The 20,529-nt window shown below is 45.2% G+C and overlaps 1 long non-coding RNA gene across 1 annotated transcript in view; it reads right to left on the minus strand.

Moving 5' to 3' along the window:
• The window catches only part of LOC147673977 (uncharacterized), a 41,502-nt gene extending 22,111 nt beyond the window's left edge, over positions 1-19,391 (minus strand). Inside the window, exons 1-2 of the long non-coding RNA XR_015302416.1 lie at positions 18,446-19,391; positions 870-998 (exon numbers count right to left, since the gene is read on the minus strand). This is a non-coding gene — a long non-coding RNA (uncharacterized LOC147673977). The remainder of the gene's footprint in view (positions 1-869; positions 999-18,445) is intronic.
• Between the last annotated feature and the right edge of the window lie 1,138 nt (positions 19,392-20,529).

A 20,529-nucleotide genomic window follows, 5' to 3' on the forward strand; every position in this document is an offset into this window, starting at 1 on the left:
AAAAAGTAAATTCTTTAGTCAGATTGCAGAGACGCCAGGCATCAATAAGTTTATGCTGCGTGACTGCCTGAACAAAGGACTTGTGGGATTTATTAGGGACGAATGTGGCTCTAGAATTCCTGTCAATGAAGGGATCAAAAATTTGATTGCAGTCTCCTGCTAGGATGAAATTATCATCCATACAATGAGTGATATGTTTGGCAAAAGTAGGGCAAAAAGTGGGTTCACCGCCTGCGGGAGCATACACATTCAAAAGAGAGATTGGAACACCCTTAAGAGATAATTTAACATTTAACCATCTACCATTCGTATCTGGGTCTTGAGATATCCCAGAGTATGTGAGGGGGATTTACGGCATAATATCATCACTCCGTTATGTTTGCCATTGCCTGGAGAATAGAAAACTTCACCTACTCAACCTCTCTTTAATTTTAATGATTCATTGTCTGAAAGGTGAGTTTCTTGTAGGAATACAAAATCAACATTTAGTTTGGCAAAATGAGACAGAATTCTTTGTCTCTTGAGGGAATGCAAACCCTTAACGTTCCAAGTAACAACTTTTAATGACGTGAAATATTAAAAATACTACAATCTAAAAAGATGAGAGAGAGAGACAAAAGAAGGCCCAGATCATTAAGAAAATAGTGATAGATGAAAAATAAGGAGAGAAAAAAAGTAATATCGAAGAGAATGTCAGAATGTCAGAAAAAGAGTGTAATAACTAGTCAGATATCAAAGTGAAAAGAACTAAAGGAAGGTAAGAAGAAAACAACACCCAAAAATAGAAAAGGAAAAGAAGAGGAAAAGGGAGGTAGGATAACATTTAGGAAGATAAATATGAGAAGCAAATAGAGGAAAAATATACCTACAAATAGGGAGAGTCGAGGATGTACAATCAGGAGAACACGAGGGGGGGTGGAACCACATGGAATAGGCGACACATCCAGGGTCAACCGAACGAGTGAACGGAAAGACACCACGAAACAGAGGTATGAAATCTGTGGAGACAAAATGTAATAAGGTTAAAAGAGATTGTTGGAGAAAACAGTAACACAAGTAACAAATAGTGACAGACAACGGGGCTACAATAAAATCTTGACTGACTAAGTTCAATAAATAGAACAATTATTTGAAAGACCAGGAACTTCAAAACAAGAAGTAACAACCATTAAGAGGGAGAACAAAGGCTAAAGAGATCTATTGAAAAAACATGACGGTCTCAAGTGTGGTCTGAGGAGGGTTGACCTGAAGAGTCCATATTGGAAGATGTACAAGAGTTTATGAAACTCCAGAGACATAAAGGCTCCTCGTATGTCGTTGTTCTGTTGTGGTGGGTAACTTTAAAGAGGCACAGGTGGAAGAGGCCATAGCGGGCCCCAATTGACTGTAGATCAGCTCTCATATCCAAAAAAGCCTTGCGTTGGTTTGCAGTGGCCTTGGCGTAGTCCTGCGCAAAGAACAGAGATGAGCCTGACCAAGTGATTCGTGGAGAAGCCTTGACTGCCAACAATACCTTCAGTAAGTCTGTGTATTCTAGAAAATATAAGATGACTCCTCTAGGTCATTGCGAGGTTGAAGATTGAGAAGGACCTCGACCCAATCGATGTGCATGTTGGATATTAAGCATCGTACCATCTGGCATGTGCAATAATTTGGGGAGGAACGACTTGAAAAAGTGAGGGGGTCAGATCCTTCAATACCCTCCCCCAGGCCGTAAATGCGGAGATTGTTCCATCTGTTATGGTTCTCAAGGTCCTCCACTTGCTTTTGGAGAGAGGAAATCTGTGAGTGGAGATGAGATACAGTGGCACATGTTTCTTTTAAGGATGAAACGTTTTGTTCCATTGATGGACCCTTGCCTCCATTTGAGACCAGTTGTCTGTCTAAACCTGCTCCATAGAAACAGTCGAGATTGACTTGGGAGGAGAAGGAGGGTCCTTTTTTGCTGCTTGGTGTTAGGCTTTCCTGGAGCTATGGAAGAAGAATCCATTGTTGACTGCCAACTCTGAAGGGAAGTTGTCTTAGAATCTTCGAATCCGGAAAACTCAGAGAATATTTTCGAGTTTTTAATAAATATATGCTTTGGTGCAGAAGAGGAAGAATATGCTGATTTGATTCTGCCCATAAGATGTACTCACAGAAAGTCTCTCCAATTAATGACAAACAGAACAACTCCGTGAAGCAGAAAGTATCAATGAGATTAAGCAGCCATGAAAGATAAAGTTAGACCAGCAGCAAAATAAAAGATGTCTCTTTGTATAGTTTGCAGGGGCACAAATGTGCGGCAATGCGAGTATTGAGATGTATTGAAGCCACTGACAAAGTGAAGAGTCGAGTAGAATTAGAACTGCTCACTGCGAGGATAAAGCCCTGTAAGCAAAATGGTCGTGCTGCGCATGAAGAAAAAACGAGTGAAGATGTGAGTCAACAGTCAATGAGCAGCAATGGCTCAAGAGGTTCCTGCCCAGAAGACATAATTTCTAATCCTGAAGAACTTGGGCAGTAATAAGCAAAAGAGCATGGTTAGCGCAAAGTTCCATCAAAAAAGATCATCTCCAGTGGGAGAAATACAGATGTACAGTCCTGGGCATTTTCAAAAGTCAAACGGATGGAGTGTACAGGCAAAAGGCAACAAATAAAGCATTCTGTGAAGAAACGCACGTCACGCGTAAAAAAACAAAATGGCGGTCACGGCAAAAACGGAGCCGCCACCGAACTTACTGCCATATATATTTTACCCGTATTCACGAATTTGACGTTGCTGAAGATATCGGAGTGAGGCCAAGAGCTTCATAAATCCGGATCAGTCTCCTTCATGTTAAGGAAAAGCCGGAAAACGTGGAATACCCCGGTCACGCCGGAGAGGTCACCAGGATGTCACCATATTTTTCGGGCGCCAAGCCACGCCCCCTCGACACAAATGTAATCTAATGTTAATTATTTCCCTGGACACGTGTCTATGAAGTGATCTGATCAGTTGCAAATCTGCCATTCATTGCATTCCTAAGTTGTGCAAAGATCTGGCCAGCAGGAAATCATCCCACGCTTCCCTGGATCTTTTCTTTACTGTAGGGAGGATTCCTAAATTAGAGTCCTCGACTTGTTGCTATGAGGTTTGGAATGATTGCACCAGCGAGTTTGAATTAAAGTCACCTGTGAGGAGCCACAGTGCATTGGGGTAGTTTGGTAAGTTGTTTTGTACTACCTCTGCTAAAGTATTTTTTTTGTCAAACTTCCTTTATTAATTTTTATAGAGTGCATTAACATACATTCATAGAGAAATATAAAGATATTGCACATTCATACTGGAAAGTTGCTTGTTGTGGTTACAGATGCTCAAGAGAAGCTCAAAGTATATCCAGTATATAAATCAAATTCAGTTATAGCCATGTCAACAGTGTAATGTAACAGTGCAACAGTTTTGCAGCCAATTTGATCCCTCACCCCCTCCCCCATACAAAAATCCCAAACTGTGAACCATGAGGGGGTGATGTTAATCTGTATCTCAAATGAATGATGCATGGGAGCAGGTAGGTTAAGAGCACCAGGTTAGTGATGCCCTGGTCTTGAAACTAACAAAAGGGGTAGGATTCTCGGATCTATCAGGATGTTTAGTATTGAAAAAATAGTATAGCGCTCTCATGTGAGTAGAGTAGGCACCTGTATTTGAAGTTTTTATAGTTATCTGTTAAAATGTCTAAAATTCGCTCAATTGGTAGGGCCTGCCATAACCTTGCGGTCATTGTGTGAGTGAGGGTGCAGGATTTGTTTCCATGCTACTGCTATGGCCTTCTTAGCTGCTCCAAGACAGAGCCACAAAATGGAGCAACCTCTGGCGGTCTGATGTTTCAATGTCTCATCTTGTAAACACAGCGCTGTAAATCACATTGTGATTAGGAGAGGCTAACCCAATATAGTTTTAATTTGTGCTAAAATGTCCACCCAGAAGTGTGTTATGATTAGGGAGTCCCACCATATGTGTCAAAAGTCGCTCTGCAAACCAAAACCTCTTCAGCCAAGGTATGTTGTGCCAGGGTAATACATTTTTTAAGTTTGGTAGGGTAAAGTTACCAGTCATACAGCACTTTATAATGAGCCTCCCTCAACCCCATGGAACAATTGAATCTGGAAATGTCTTGCCATAGTCTTCGCCATTGTTTATCTGAAATGTGGCCCCTTAATATTTCTGCCCAAAAATCTATATGTCGAGATGTAGCCTTGGGGAAGGTTTTGAACATGTGAGCACAATTAAAGGAAATAGAGCCCTTCATCCCTCCTGCATGAAGCACAAATCTTTCTATATGGGAGAGAGCTCTGGTTGCCACAAGAAATATCTCTGGTTGGATAACCCAATGTTTTACTTGGGTAAAGTGATATCGTTCATCAGCTGTAAACCCAAAGTTCCGCTGGCAATTATCAGGGATCTCTTGGCACCATTACCCTGTGGGAGCAAACTGGGATTAAACTACTGAGAGATGAGCCAAGTTTTCAAAAGTTTTTTAATGTGGTGAAGTCCGAACATGCTCGGACAGATAAGGGTAGCCTATTCCAGTGATAGGGGTCCAAAAATGAGAATGCGCAGCCTCTGAACCTGTGATTTCCTCTAAGGCATGTAGATAGTGAGTAGGCCCAATAGAGAAGGATTAGTATGTAAGTCTCATCCTGTATTGTTGAGTGGGTGCTCAGATGTTCTTTTGAATGTGTTTGTGTGTTATTACTATTTGGGGGCTATCTTCAAGCTCTTCATGAAGGGCTTGTTCGTTGCCAGCGCACTGCAATTCCTTGTAGTATGTTGATGCTAGATTATTATGTGGTTCATGGGGAGTGCGGTCCTACTCATTTTGTGATACGGGCACACCTCAAGGTAGGTTCAAGTAACTTGTTACCACAATAGTCACTAAGGATACTGGCTTTATTTTAACGGGGACCAAGAAAAAGGGGGTACTTGTTTAATGATATTTGCAGCACGATCAGTTCTATTGGATCTTCCCTTTGCTACGAGTAAGTATACACTCTTGAGCTCCAGCGTCTATTTCCTGATATTTACCCCCCACTTCTAATTTTGCCTCTTGGGTCTCACTCCTGAAGGTCAACTATGGGGTCTCGAAGTATTTTATTGGCAATTGAGTACCACAGCATAGGGAACATAGGTCCAATTATGTAGGCCTCACAGAGTGCAATAGTCCCAGGGCTTCCATACCTCTTATCTTTCCCTCAGGATTCTGAGTTTTCCATCACCAGTTTGTGGGGAGCAACAGAGCAGCCACAGGATTCCAGAGCAGTCGCCCCCTTTCCCTTAGTGCTTCAGGGTCTGAGGGTGATAGGATTGGGTACTGCACAGCGCGGGCGGCCATCTTAGGGTCAGGTGGGGGGCCTTGTTAGGATGTTGATGCTTTTGGTTAGAGTACCGTGGCCCTCTCAGCAATTGGTATATGTGTCTCCCCTGCTCTAATGCTCTGTAGGGAGCGATTCACTGCAATGCGGTCCCTCCCTTGCTTATCATATACAAAGCCCGTAGCCCCAGCTCTTAAACTCTATAACTCAAATGTTGTGAGTAGTGTACTCTATGACGCAGAACTGTGGGGTCTGGTGGACGCAAGGAAATTAAAAACAGTTGAAAACAAGTTTCTTAGGAGTCTCGTAGCCCTGCCCCAAAGCACCCCCCTCCTTCCTTTGAAACTGGACCTGGGAGTTAGGTCTATACATGACCAAGCGAGTCTGCGCCCTTTGCTTTTTTTGGTTTAGGCTGATCACTACCCCCGACCTGGCCCCTTATGTTGCTGCTTTTAACAAAGTGTCCGCCCTAGACAGGAACAAAAAAATTGGGTGGATGAAATATGTTAACACTGTTGGGCAGCAATTGGCCTCCCTAATGAGCCTGCTAGCTCTCCACCACGGTACTCAAAGGACCAGCTAAATCGTCAATATTGGCTATGGGTAGAACAGACCACCTATTCAAGGATTCATCATGGTTGTTTAACCCTTTCCATGCGGCCGTGATTCCCCCGGTGTGCTGTAAGCAACACAAACAGGGGCGGGCCGTGACGAACCCCAGCCGTCATCAGCACACGAGCACCGTAGTGCATGACGGCTGGGGTTCGTCATCAGCATGGAAGAGTGCCTGGGGACAGGAAATTGTATACCCAGTTTAGGTTTGGCTGCTTACCCATGAATGCCTTTACCAACATTTGGCTAAACAACACCAGCCAGCCTAAGGGATGCCCATCCTGTCCCGACCCAAACAAAACTGTGGGCCATGTTTTCTTTGCATGTCCAGCCTGCGACATACCAAGAAGGAATTGGTTGGTCCCACTATGCAGACAGTTGGGGAACCATAGCCATCTTGACGTACTAAGATCGGATACGAGACCATCCTTTGTATGTGCCATTGCAAAATTTCTTGGCCAGTTCTGAGCCATTAGTCGAAGGCTCCTGTCCACTTTTCCCTGTGCCAGGGACCAGCAGTAGTAAAAATGTTATGACTCAAGGGTGCTTTAATCCCCAGGATCCTGTTTTTAACTTTCGTCTCAAAGTTTTTATCAAACTCTTTTTAAATTGTGGATATTGTTAGTTATTATTGCACTTGCACTTTATTCCTGTTTTATCCTTTTTACTTCATCTTTAATTGAGTACACACATAGAAATGCTGCATCTTAGCAATTTCCTCAGAGTTTACAATTCTCATTACGTGATACTTGACTATTTGAATCTGGTGTACTAAATATCTACTCCTACTTGTGTTAACTGTATCATGGGCTCCACTGCTAAGGAAGAATGTGTGTATATTTTATGATTTTACAACCGAAATTAAGTTTATGATGATAAAGTAGTGTAGAAATATCAAGTGTAGTTTACAAATACTCATATGGCCGTTTGCAGAGACAAAAAAATAAGATACTTGAAATAATTTATGAGTAACAATTTGTATCAAAAACATTTTGTATATAAATGTAGCACTGTCTATTACAAATTACAGTTCTCGGACAGTGCTCTCACATTCTCATATCCAATACAAGAACTCAAACATGCCAAATACTGGCAACATTTCAAAGAAATGTTTATAATCCTTGAACAATTTAGAAAAAATCATATTGTATTTGAAAAGAAACCCATTTTGTCTAGGCTAAAATTTGTAAACTGCAGAAATTGCACATCACTTCTGGTCACACATCATTTTCACATTGCATCACTAAATGGTATGTTACTAAAAACACCAGCATCATTGAGTCATAACTCTGTTGACCAACACAACGCTTACAGTGGTCATCACCCTTGCTGGCTCCATGATAACTTATATCCAAGATACCCAAAAACTATTCAATTCCTTTCTCTGATACAGTCAATACTACTTGTTCTAGAACTTCGGTTGAAGGAAAATGAGATAAGAGTTTGACAATTAACTTTTTTTTTGTCATCACTAACGTTAAATATAAGTATGGTTCATGAGAAAATTCCACAAATAAAGAGAATAAATACTATTCCCGCCCACCAAATTCTTCAAGTACTCTAAAGCTGCAGACCAATGGTACATTCTGAGGTCTGGCACTGCCCATCCTTCTCTTTCTCTTATTAGTGTCATAAACATCAGTGCTCTTTTAGTCTTCCCATGGGCCCAAATAAACCTGTTAAGCATATTTTTCAACCCCTTAAACCATCGTTTTTCAAATTCCAGGGTTATAGCCCTGAAGAGATAAAGAACTATAGATAGAAAAATCATCTTAATTATATGGCACCGGCCAACAATGGATAGATGAAGATAATTAATCCTATCAAAATCCTTCTTTCCTTTCTGGATGGCCGAAGCTATATTTGCCTCCATCATTTGCCCCAGCTCTGAGGTAATGTTTATCCCTAAATAAGTGTCTATCTGCGTCACCTGGGGATCCTGCAGGTAAACTGCACAGTTCATGACTATCTTTGTTTTCTACAGTTTAAGTGAATATCCTGAGATCCTTCCGGATGTTCAGGTTTCTTCCTCTATTACCACAAGTGCTAATTGGAGGTCACTACCACCAAATCGTCGGCATAGCCCAGGATTTGTGTTTCGCACCCTTGAAAGCACATTGGTTTAATATTCCTGTTGGCATCACTCTTCAGGATCAGGGGATCTATGTAAAGCGCAAAGAGAAGGGGGGAACACAGACATCCTAGTCTTGTCCCCCGTGTAATCAGTAATGATTCTGTTTGTCCCAAGTTCAATCTAAGTCGGACAGCCGGGGCCTTATACAAATCCTATATTGTGTTGATAATTCCTGACCAAACTCCTCAAGATCAGCTCACAGATAACCTCAGGAGACCCGATCAAAGGCATTCTCAGCATCAAGCATGATCAGGGCCATAGGGTCTCCAGAGACTGCTGCAGCATCAAACAGTGTTACCATCCTTCGGAGGTGATCCGTCGTGCCTCTACCCAGTATAAACCCATGCTGTCGGGGGAAATCACTTTGCCAATAAAAAGGCTTAATCATTAAGCTAGTGCCTTCCAAAATATATTTGGGTCATGTTCATGAGAGTAATGGGCCGATAAGAACCAGCTTCCCTAAGGGGCTCCCCCTTTTTTCAGAAAAATAATAATAGTGGTCCAAGCCCATGACTCCGAGACAGATACCCCTATTTGTGCATGGCAGAGTGTTTTTACCAGGTCTAACCCTAAGGTAGTAAGAAAGGTTTTATAGAATTCAAGGGGAATCTAATCGGATTCCCTTCCCTTACCCGAGGGAAGATCCCTAATTGCTCTGTATATTTCTTCTTCTGTAAATCTGGCATAGAAAAGTTCAGCATCTTCTGGGGAAACCTGCTCTATTTGTGTGCAGCTTAAATACTCGCTAATTAGGCTCTCTTCAACCTGCTGATCCTCGTGATATAAATTCTCATAGTATTTATGGAATTCCTCCCGTATACCTGTAGCACCCTTTACTAGGTTCACCCATTCCTTCTGAATCTCAAGGATCTCTCCCCTTGCACTTTTCTGTCTTGATCGTACTGCCAACATATGTCCTTCGCGCTCGTTAAGCTCATGACAACCCTGTTGTCATGCAAGATACTTCCCGGCTGCATGTGTCGCCAACATTTCTCCTATTGTGGTCTTTCCAAGGGCAAGTTTAAGCTGTATGTCTCTAGGGGTAACCTCAATACTATAGCACCAACAAGTTCCTCTTCAGCCTCTGCCAATGCCATATATAATATATTTTAATTCTGGCCGTTGTTATTTTGGCAGTGCAAGCTATAGCTAAGTGCCTCCCCCTACCCTTGCCTTCAACCCATCCCAGACCATGCCACTACTTGCACTGTTTCTATTGATCATCATAAACTACCTAATCCATTTGTTCATATGTGTAATGTACCTCTTGTCCTTCAGTAGGCCCCTTTCAAATGTCCAGGCCAGCTCAGTTCTCTCCACCCCGTAAAAGTGATGACCAAAACCAAAGGATTATGATCCAACATAACTTGGGGTGATTTTCTATACTGCATCTTGGGACCAACTGCTGCGAAAAAAAAATGATCTAGCCTTGAAACGTATTAATAAGGGGTGGAAAAGAAGGTGCTGCAGGGGTCAAGGGGCTTCTGATATGGCCACATGTCAAATAACCTGTTATCTTGTGTTAAGAATGTAAGGGCTCTGTAAACCTTGTTCTTTTGTCCTGTATAATTGCCAGTGCTATTCCCCCAGAGCCCACATAAACCATTGATATTCAGGTCCCTGCAAAGTATGACGGGGTGGCCATAGTGCTAGCTCAGCATTAAGAAATTCCAGAACTTCAGGGTCATCTCCTGTAGACCCATATACTGAGCATATGGAAAAAACATGTTTATGGTCGCAGCAGTCAGCTAGCACTCAACACCCATATATCTGACCGACACCTCCTAAATATTATATCTCTTCTCCGGATATAGAATAGCAACCCCTCTCATTCTAGCACCTTGCGTAGTATTAGTGATAATGCTGTAGCCAAGCTATTCCATTAACTTCTCCCTTGCGCCCTCGATATGGGTCTCTTGCAAACATACCGGGTCAGCACGGAATAGGTTTGGATGTATTGCTACTTTCTATCTTTTAGCTTGACCATTCAAGCCACATATATTCAATGTTGCAATCTGAATACTCATCATCTATAACAGTATGGGTTTTTAAAAGCAATATGAACCATGCTGGTTTGTAAATCGACCTAGCTTACAATTGCACCAGCCATGTCTCTTCCCTTCTTCCCAATTTCCTGGAATTCCTCATGTACCGTGGTTTTTCTTCCCCCCTTCCTATGTTCAAACCCCCTACTCAACCCTGCCCCCCTCTACGCCACCTCCTCCCCTCTGTCCGCCATCCCATCACCCTGCAGCCATCCTCCCCACCAACAAGCAAATAGATAATCGCTGACTCTTGTGATGCATCCTTCTCCACCCGCCCTGAAGTACCCCCGTACTCCAGCCCTCCAAAAAAATAATCAAAAGGGATAGCCAGCAAAGAAATTAGACAGATTCAGTTATTAGGGCCTGTTAGAATAGGCCCCAGAAGAAAAGCAAGCCCCATTCGTATATCCAAAGTGTGCCATAGCCAGTGCTCTACAGGATTAACTTATTGAGAGAGTCTTCATTGCAGTCATGGGAGTCCAGCACCTCCTTTCGTCTCCTTAATCTCCTTCAGGTAGTCTTGAGCCTTGACTTCGGACATAAATATTCACAACCTCCCATTAGAAATGATTTTGAGTCGGGCCGGATTAAAAATATATGCTTCACAGTCTGTTGCCTGAAAGGGTGAGATCAGCGGACGTAATCTCCACCTCCTTTCTACAGTGGTGCGACAAAAGTCTGGGAGTACAAAAAATTGGCTTCTGGTCTTGCTTTATCCGATATATCCTGCCACAGGAAAAAATTGTCAAAGAACACTAAAACTGCCCCGGGCTGTTTCTCCTGCCACATTGCTTATCTTTAACATCAGCAGGAAGCGCCCCAGTTTCAATGCGGTAGATAGGGGAGGCTCCCTTTAAGAGGCCAACCATAAACATTCTCATATCACTGCCTTCGATATTTTTGGCTAGTCCAAGTTAACAGAGATTGTTTCACTGCTGCCAATTCTCAAATTCCTCAAGCTTCCACATTACATCTATCACTTGCTTGTCCTGCGACTCTTTATGTGTTTGCAGTTTCTCAGCTTCGCCCTCTAATACAGCAGTCCTTTCTTCCAGAAGGGTCACTCTTTCTTTCATTTCTAAGCAGATTATGGTCGCCTCCGAATTGACCCTTGGAGCTTTTTGGTGGCCTGGTGTCCCGTGCGATATTGCTGCTGTGCTTCCCATTTGTTTTAGAGTGGAGTAAATAAGGTCTATTGATGTGTGGTCTTTAGGATCATTAGAATCATCCTGCAATAAGTTTTTGGCACCTGCCTCCTCGTTGTAAACCTGGCTAATGGCCGAATAATCCCATCTCAATATGCGGGCCGTATTGCTATCAGTGTCTTGACCTGAGCGGCTGGATTAGGGTTTTGTCCTACGTTTTTAGGTGGGTATGCTATCATGATTTCCCTTTGGACTGACAGGTGAGCCATCTTATCCAGAATCTTCCTCCGTGAGCCCCATGCTAGAAACCAACAGTTCGGAGTCATCCATAGGGGAAAATAATTTCTCCCGTAGTTCTAGAGATCCCAGCGGATATTTTATCCAAGGGCCTGACAGAGATTCCTGTAGATCAGTCCCACATAGCTCGGTGTTAAGGAATACGAGTAGAGAGGGGTTATCTTTGCTTACCAATGCCTCTGTAGGGGGCTCCAATCCAGTCTAGGGGGTCCTGGGAATCCAGGGTCCGCCTTCTTCCTTTAGTCGATTCGTCCTCTTGACTGTGTTGCTCTGGCAAGGTGGCTTCTGTTCCCTGTAGCCCAGCTCCATTCTGCTGCTGCAACATTGTATCAGTGGGCAGGGCCATCTGGCCGAAGGTGGGGAAGGCGTTCTCTGCTGTGGCTATGCTCATAGGAGTCGTCGATCCTGCAGCGGCTATGAAAAAAGCCTCTGATATCGGCGGTTGTTTCAAGCCACCCAAATCGACGGCAGTCCTAAGCTGTTGGCCTCGAAGGTCTGGCTCTCCCCCCTTGGCTGCCCGAGCATCAGCCTTTTCCACTTTCCTGGCTGATGTGCAACACCTGGAATAGTTTGTTGCTCACACCGCTGACACTCCTGCTGTGGCGGCCTCCTTCAATGTCTTATTCAGTTTGGGGGCCATTGAGACAGACCATACCAGTCTGCTGATCGTTGTTCTGACTTCCCACAGAGCAGCAGCAAACAAAACCTACAATTCTTGCCACTGCAAATCTTTCTGCCACCAAAGTTCGAGAATTAGGTATCTTTTGTCATATCTTTTTACACAGTCTTTCTTTATGTTGGGAACAGAGCACAAGGTCACCTCTCACAGAGGTCAGTCAGCCGCCATCTTGCTCAAAACTTTGAGTCAATTTCCAAGGAAAACTTGGTTTGAATGTAAGACTAATGTCATTACCCACTGTCCAGCGATAAACAATTAGACTATGTAGTGAACTGATCATGTAATTAATGAATACTCTCTCCCAGCTGGAAGATGATAGCAACTGTAGTGTATGTTTTGCCTCCTAGAGAAATTGAGCCTGCTTTGATGTTGGAAATTTATGTTTCAATTTTATTGGCATCTGCTCTACACCTTAGTAGCATTAGGATGACATATCCGTTGCTGTTATCAACAATTAGAGTTGATAGTAGTTATACTCTACATTTTGGACATACATCATTTTGCACAACTTTCTTTATTCATTTGTCAAATGGCAACATTTTTCAATCTGGTACAGTTGGAAACGCAACTTGCTCAGAGTGAATACGATTACTTGTATATTGACAATTCTCACATTCTTGTTGCCATGAGCAGCTTATTCCAAATATATCCTTTATTGGTAGATGCTCATTTTTAAGAATGTCTAACATCACCATTAACATTTTTTGTGCATCTTCTTGAGAACTGAGATTCAGTAGTTAACATCAGTACATATTTGAACACAATAGTGTATACTTGTTGTGGAGTGACAAGCATCTTTTTGTCCTCGCACACTCCTCAGTAAAGTTGAACGTTCTCTACATAAGGATTTATCTGTGTTTTGCTCAATTCTTTGCATCACTGGAGGTAGCACAAAGAGAACATTAAGAACTACATTGCATAACAATTAGCTCAAAATACATTGGAGAACGGAAATCTAAGCATTTCTGATAGATCTTCAACTTTCACCTTTTTTAATGACTTTGATTTTTTACTCTGCTGTTTTGGGCTTAGCCTGTCCTCACTCAATTTACTGAACTTACATTTGACACAAATGGTTCTATTTTCATAGATTGTGTATTGACCAAGATGAGGAGCATACACACTTCTCAATCGATTGTACTCCCTGGCACAAGAGCTGTGTGCATTTACTTTGCTCTCATCAAAATCTACAAGGCACAGGCCTGAAAGTGGCCTAATACATGACAGTGCAACATAAGACCCCCCCTCTCTTTGATTACTTTTTGGCCTATACTTGTAAGTGCTGCATCTATACTTAATCCTTTAAAAAAAAAGTTTTATTGATCTTGACAACATAACACAGCTTTATCAAGCCTACAACCCTGGGGCCGGCAGCAAGGAAGTTCAATAAACCAATATAAGTTACACAGCTTAAATGCCGACAACCCGGGGGCCCGGCAGCAAATGTGCATCAATGTTACATCAATGTAAACAATTTCATATTTTCAGTGCTGATAAAAGTGAACATGGATAACTTTTTGTCTATTCTTATAAACAGCAGCTGTCAGCGTGCATAAAAACTATAACTTAACATACCCCCCCCAACCTGCCATTGTCTATTTCATCCATCTACATTCTTCTATAGTCATGTACCTGTGTGTTCTATACCATTGGGCCTTGAATCCATTAACGTTAGTGTTATCTCCTATCTCTCCTTAGGAAAAGCCCCTGGGTCTACTACCACTAGTATTTCCAAGATCTCCAGTCCCCCTTCATGTCTCGTAGCTTGGCCTTCACTCAACCGTGTCTGAACAATGATCCAGTCCCCCCGGCGCCAGCCATGCCACATATGGTTCCCAGATGTCTATCGGACTCGACCTACTGGGCATCAACTCCCAATTCCGGCTTAGTTGATCTTTACAATAAGTGACCGTATGTAGCCAACCAGCAACGGCAGGAGGCCGTGGCCTCTTCCAGTGTACTGCCACTTGTCGCTTGGCCAACAACAGTAGCATTGCCACTAATTTGCGGCTTCCTTTCGGGACCTCCAGGACATAACCCAATAGCGCCACCGGCGGCGTAAGTGGTATCCGCACTGTGGTAATATCTCCGATGTGTCTAATTACCTCTGTCCAAAAGTGCGTCATCGAACTGCATGACCACGTCAGGTGTAAAAATGTCGCGTCTGAGTGACCACATCTCCAGCACGTATTTTCCGTATACAGTCCCACGCGTTGCAACTGTATCGGCGTACGATATACCATATGTAAAAAGTTAAAGTGGATCAGTAGGAGTCTGTAATTTAGCGATAAACGCTCCAGTTGAGAGCAACAGTACTCCCATTGTTTATCTGTGAGTGTCAGTGTAGTATCACGTTCCCAGTCTGTTTTTGAGGTGCATATAGTTATTGGAGATGTCGTCTGTGTGATGCTGTAAATGTGTGTGATCAATTTCGTAGGAGAGGGGTTTGACAGAATATTCTCCAGCGCAGGGAGGGCCTGTGGCTCTTGAGGGTATTCAGTGTACCTCGCCTTGCAGGCTGCCCGGAGCTAGTAATACAGGAGTGTGTCTGAAATCGAAGGTGTTTGTTCTCCACACATTTGCTGTAATGTCAAAAACGCTGCCCCCGGGTACAGGTCGCCACAAGTCACCAGGCCGTGAGCTTCAGCCCACATAGCAGTTGCCTTGTCTGTCAATGGCGTCAGCAATGGGTTACCACCTATGGGCATGGACGGGGCATATCATTCGCCTACCTCACTTCGCTATACCTTACCATGCTCAGCGCATTGCCTCTGCTGTGTCGATTTCATGGTGGGGCCATTTGTAGCGTTGATACACCGCTGCCTTTAACGGAGTCGGGGCGACCCTGTCCAAATCTATCACCACATGCGGCTGATATGGCGTTGGGTGGTGCCAAAAATGTAAATATTGTGCCTGCGCACTATAAGCATAAAGTTCAAAATCGGGGGCACATAATCCCCCCTGAGCAAAGGGTAGTGTCAGGATATTCCAAGATATCCAAGGTTGCTTGCCTGCCCATAATAGTTCAAGTACGGCCGACCTGAGGAGCTTGAAAAAATGCATGTTGAGCGGCATAGGAATATTTATAAACAGATATAAGAATTTGGGCAGCAGGACCATTTTTGCGATCGCTATGCGTCCCAGTAGTGACAGCGGTAGATTTTTCCACCTTTGCACTTTCGACTCGAGCCACTCAATAGCTCTGCCACAGTTCGCCGTCCATAAGTCCTGTGTAGATCTACTGATCATGATGCCCAAATAACGTGTTTTCGCTTCCGTCCACTGTATGGGATACTCTGTGTCGCACAAGACTGTACCGTCTGTAAGGGCTAAGATGGTGGATTTCACCCAGTTTATCTGGATCCCTGTAAGGCCGCCGTATCTAATCACTTCCCTCATAAATATGTTAAAATTACCTTTAGGATTAACGATGTAAATCGTCATGTTGTCCGCGTAGAGCAAGATCAACAACCCTCTAGACATGAAACCTATACTTCTATGCGTGTGATATTGACGTAGTCTAGCCGCCAGGGGCTCAGTTGCAATGGCAAACAGTAGTGGCGACAGGGGGCACCCCTGTTTTGTGCCACGTGTGATAGCGAAGGAGTTCGATATCTGGCCATTGACCCGTATTCTCACCATTGGGTTAGTGTATAAAAGCCTAATTTGGTTAATGAATGCAGGGCTAGGTCCCATTTGGGCCAGCAAGACAAAGAGAAACTTCCATTCCAATGAGTCAAAGGCCTTGGTGGCGTCCAACAATGCCGCCACCGCTTGTACATGAGGAGCCAAGTAGTGTAGGAGGCCAAACAGTGTACGTAGATTGTGGGCTGTCACCCTGCCCGGTATGAAGCCAGAATGATCAGGGAGCGCGATCTGTGGTAGCATCGGCTGCAACCTGTTTGCCAGGAGTTTCGCATATATTTTAGCGTCAAGATTTATTAATGATAGTGGTCTGTAGGAGTCCGGAGATATGGGGTCTTTATCGGGTTTGAGAAGGGTTATGATCAGTGCTTCTCTTAGAGTGGGGGGGAGCGTCCCCGTGGCCATTGCCTCCAGGTAAACATTCAGCAACCGGGGGGCTAGTAGGTCGGCTTATTACTTATAAAAGGCGACCGTCAAGCCATCCGCTCCGGGGGCCTTATCAGACGGCATACTACTGATTACCTGACGGATGTCTTCAACCGTGATCGGTAGCTCCATGTATTCACGAGCTCCGTCATTGAACCATGCAAGCGCTATTGTGTCTAAAAATTTTGTGATATAGTCTTCCTGCGGGTTTGTTTTAGAGGAGTATAGACACCGATAGTAAGTAAACATAGTGGCCAGAATATCCTGCGGTGTCCTCAGTATGGTACCTTCAGCTGTCGACAGTTCTGTAATATACTCATCCCCCGTGGGGTGCGCAGAAGGCCTACTAGCGTCTTTCCCGGCCTATCTCCCTCACCGTAAACACCTAGCCTGCGTGTATTCATGCAAATATGCTACCTCTCATTCCGCCTCCTCCTGATAGCTAGTCAATTTCGACCTGAGCATAGATGCAGTGGAAGTGGAGGGACTTGCCTGAAGGACTCCTGCTTTTAGCGCCATACACTGACCTCTGATAACCACCTTAAAGGCTTCCCAGAGCACCCCAGGGGAGTCCACTGATCCCTCATTTAGTATGAAATATTCTTCTATTTTGTCTCTAACTCCTTCTCTGAAAACCTGGTCTAATAGAGCCGTCAACGGGAATCTCCAAGCGTAGGGCTGTATGTAGGGCTCAGGAATTCGCAATATCAGCGTCGTAGGAGCATGATCAGAAAGGGTGAGGGGCTAATGAACCGCCTCCGTGACCCATGTGTGAACATCTTTTGACACCAGCCAGTAATCTATTCGTGACCAAGAGTGCCTGAGGTGTGTAGCACACGTGCCCTCCGAGAGAAGGGTGTAGCACCCTCCAGGAGTCAATTAGTTGTTGCAAATCAGTAATGATGTCCGTCAACACCTGTGCTGCCCTGGGATGGTGTTCCTGAGTCACCCCCTGTCTGTCAAGTGTGTCAGATAGTACTACATTAAAGTCTCCACCCCAAATGATAGACCCCCTCCCCAACGCCTGTATACTCGGACATATCTGCTGAAAGAGTTCCGGACTGTTCGTATTTGGGTCATATGTGTTGACTAACAGCGTCGGGGTCCCACATAATGTGACCTGCAAAAGTAAAAACCGACCCTCACGGTCTGCGACAGAGTGATATGTTTTCCACTGTAGGCTTCTACGGATAAGGATAGCCACCCCTCTAGAGTATGTTGAGTATCCCGCCCCCACTATCTTGCCCCATCTGGCATTTCTAAGAGTATTTGTGACTGTGGTCGGCAAGTGTGTTTCCTGGAGCAGACATATGTCTACCTCTCGTCTCTGGAGACAGGACTGGACAAGTCTTACTTTCCTTCAATCATTTAGGCCTCTTACGTTCCAGGATATACACTTAAGCGATGCCGTATGATTGTTCCTTGTGCTATGAGCCATAACAATAAATCAGCTCCAAATATCTGCAGAGCCCGCTAATGGGTCCGTATATGCTGGTGGTCCTAATGGCACTACCCAGTCTCAATTGAGTTGTACATTTCAACATAGCATGTGGCAGTTCTAGAATACAAAACTTAACCTCCCTCGCCCCCCCATCCACACCAACCACCAAATCAGGTCATGCATACACCCACCCCAACCACAACAATCATAACTTATTGGTCCGCAGTGGCGACCTCATGGGATTCATCACATAGGGTGTACGTAAGGTCGCTGGCTATTCTCCCCTGCACTTGTGGCAGGGTGGCCGAGCATACGACATGCAGCTTGACCCATTACGCCACAAGAACCGCCCCAACAGTCAATCTGACAGCATTATTCAGTCTGTTACTTCACAAGCACAGCGCGTATATGTGGCCGGACTAGCTCATACGCCCCTCCTGTTCTCCACTCGCTGTGTAATCCTGTCCATTCTCTCAGCCAGCGAATCCATCTTAGAGTTTATTTCTCTGAGGCTTGTTTTCAGGTCTTTAAACATGGCACAGATGTCATCTTCAGGTGGCTGAGGTGTCACGTCATCCCCGGACTGGTCCTGCTGTGCTCCCTCTGCACCCGCGGTTTTACTGTTTTTTAATCAAAATTAATTTTGGGTTGTCATGTCTCCGGTTTATCAATTTTGGATCTGCTTACCTTGCGACCTACGTGTGATGAGATGTAAAGAGGGTGTTATATGGCATTCGATTCCGTCAGCAGCTGCGAGACTCGCCCTCCTCCCCAGAGAGTGCTTCTCTGGTAATCCAAGTCGCTGTCCGCACCGGCTGTGGCAGGTGATATGGCGCACCGTGCCTCTTGTCTGCGCGTGTATTCACAGTGCCATCCTCCTGTGTCAAAGCTCGAGGCACACCCGTCTCCAGCCACCGCAGGGGCTTCAGTGTCCCCGTCAGCACAGCGCGGGCAGCATCCCGCTCAGGCTCCAGGCCCAAACACGGCCCGCCAGATTGGCACCACATCAAGTTCACAAGTGGACCACGCGCAGTTATATGCCGTCTCGGGCATCTGTATCTCCAATGTCCGAGTTACTGGTTCGCTCCCCGCAACCCCGCCAGGCCGGTGGGGGCGTCCCAGCTACGCACAGCCCGGGCGCCGCGTGTATCCCCACATCCTCCCTGTGGATCTCAAAAAGCCCTCGATGTTGCGGCCAATCCAGCTTTTCAATCACCCCCACGTCTCCTGCGCTGCACCCCACAGGAGGTCAGCAGCAGTATGGGGCATGCACCAAAGGGAGTATCGTCCCAATCCAGAAGAGAGAGAATCCGGCCCCCGCAGGCATCCTCCAACACCCCTGCGATCGCCCCCCACAGCTCCGGCGTTGCACATAAAATGGAGGCCGCTCGGCTATTTGCAACTGTCCCCTCGCTGTTATCACCAGCACAATTGTTCACAGCTGTAGTTATCTCCCAGACTCAGGGGTTAGAGTGTCTTGATAAGAGCCCCTCTATGTATGCATTACAGGGTCTCCCCAGCCATCGTCCTGCTCCTCCCCGCAGGGTATGTGCAGTCCCCGGAGCTCTCCGTACCTCTTTTGCATGCTGTCTCAGCCCCCTTTCAGGCCGCTCGTCGTCCGGGTGAGCGCCCTCCGCCCTCCACCCCTCGCTGTTCTGCCGCTTATCTCGACCCGGGGGATGGGGGTGGACGCGATGCACCCTTCACCGGCGACGCGAGTACCTGCCTCTTCCGTCCAGCCACACGTCCGAGTCAGCAATCCTGTTTCTCGCAGTGCCTTCCACTTCAGCCGCTATTGTTCACGCTACCTCCGCAGCCAGCAAAGCAGCTATACCTTGCCTGCGTCCCGCGACAGCCATGAACGCCGCAGCAGCCCCAGGGCACGTTCTTCGATCCACCCGTTCTGGTGAGCCGCTCAGTCCGGAGCCAACTGTTTCGCCCCTCGGGGTTCGCTGCACGCAAGGTCCCCGGCTCCACCCAGGACGACAAGGCAGCAGGCCTCCCCTCAGCACTGGCGCTGTGCCCGATCTCTAGGGCCGATCATGCCCAGAAAAGCATACACTGCCTCAAGATCTCGCTGCTCAAGGTCCCTGTTTCGTCGGATCACCACCAGGCATGTCATGTACGGATGATTTCGGATGTTTTTGGCCTCGGCCGGTGGAGCTGCTTCAGCAAGCAGCCATTCGGCAGCTCAGCGAAGCCACGCCCCCTCTATACTTAATCCTTGAGACTTATGCATAGTAACTGCATATGCCACGCCGTTTTCTGTACACATACACATCTTTCACTAAGAGGAATCTAGCACTTTTTTTTACAATTTGTTTCAAACTGTATTACCCACTTTTATTGGGGTATGTGATAAAGGCTATATTTCCCATAGCATCATTCACTACTTGACATTCAAATTCTGACCCAGAATGATTCTACAATTTTTACAGAGGCTTTGATTGTTCTCTAAATCTGGTGTTTTTTGACACGGATTTCTCTATCTTCTTTCACACTGATTGGCACAGTGGTAAATTCATACCTTGATGCTCCATTTTATGTTTACATGGAAAATTAATTATATCCTCATTCTCCTACCTCTGGGGCAGATTTACAAGAAAGTGACTCAGTGCGGAACGCTAGTCATTTGGCTGCGCCGCATTAAGTCACTTTCAAAGCCAAGGGATTTGACATATTTACAACAATATGTTGCATCACTGTGCTTCCTCCATCCGCTGGTGCATAAACTGCTGCCATGTGCCAGCACAAGCACTCTTGCATCACGG

Source organism: Lissotriton vulgaris, chromosome 12 (assembly GCF_964263255.1).
Source record: "Lissotriton vulgaris chromosome 12, aLisVul1.2, whole genome shotgun sequence".
Lineage (NCBI taxonomy): Eukaryota > Metazoa > Chordata > Amphibia > Caudata > Salamandridae > Lissotriton > Lissotriton vulgaris.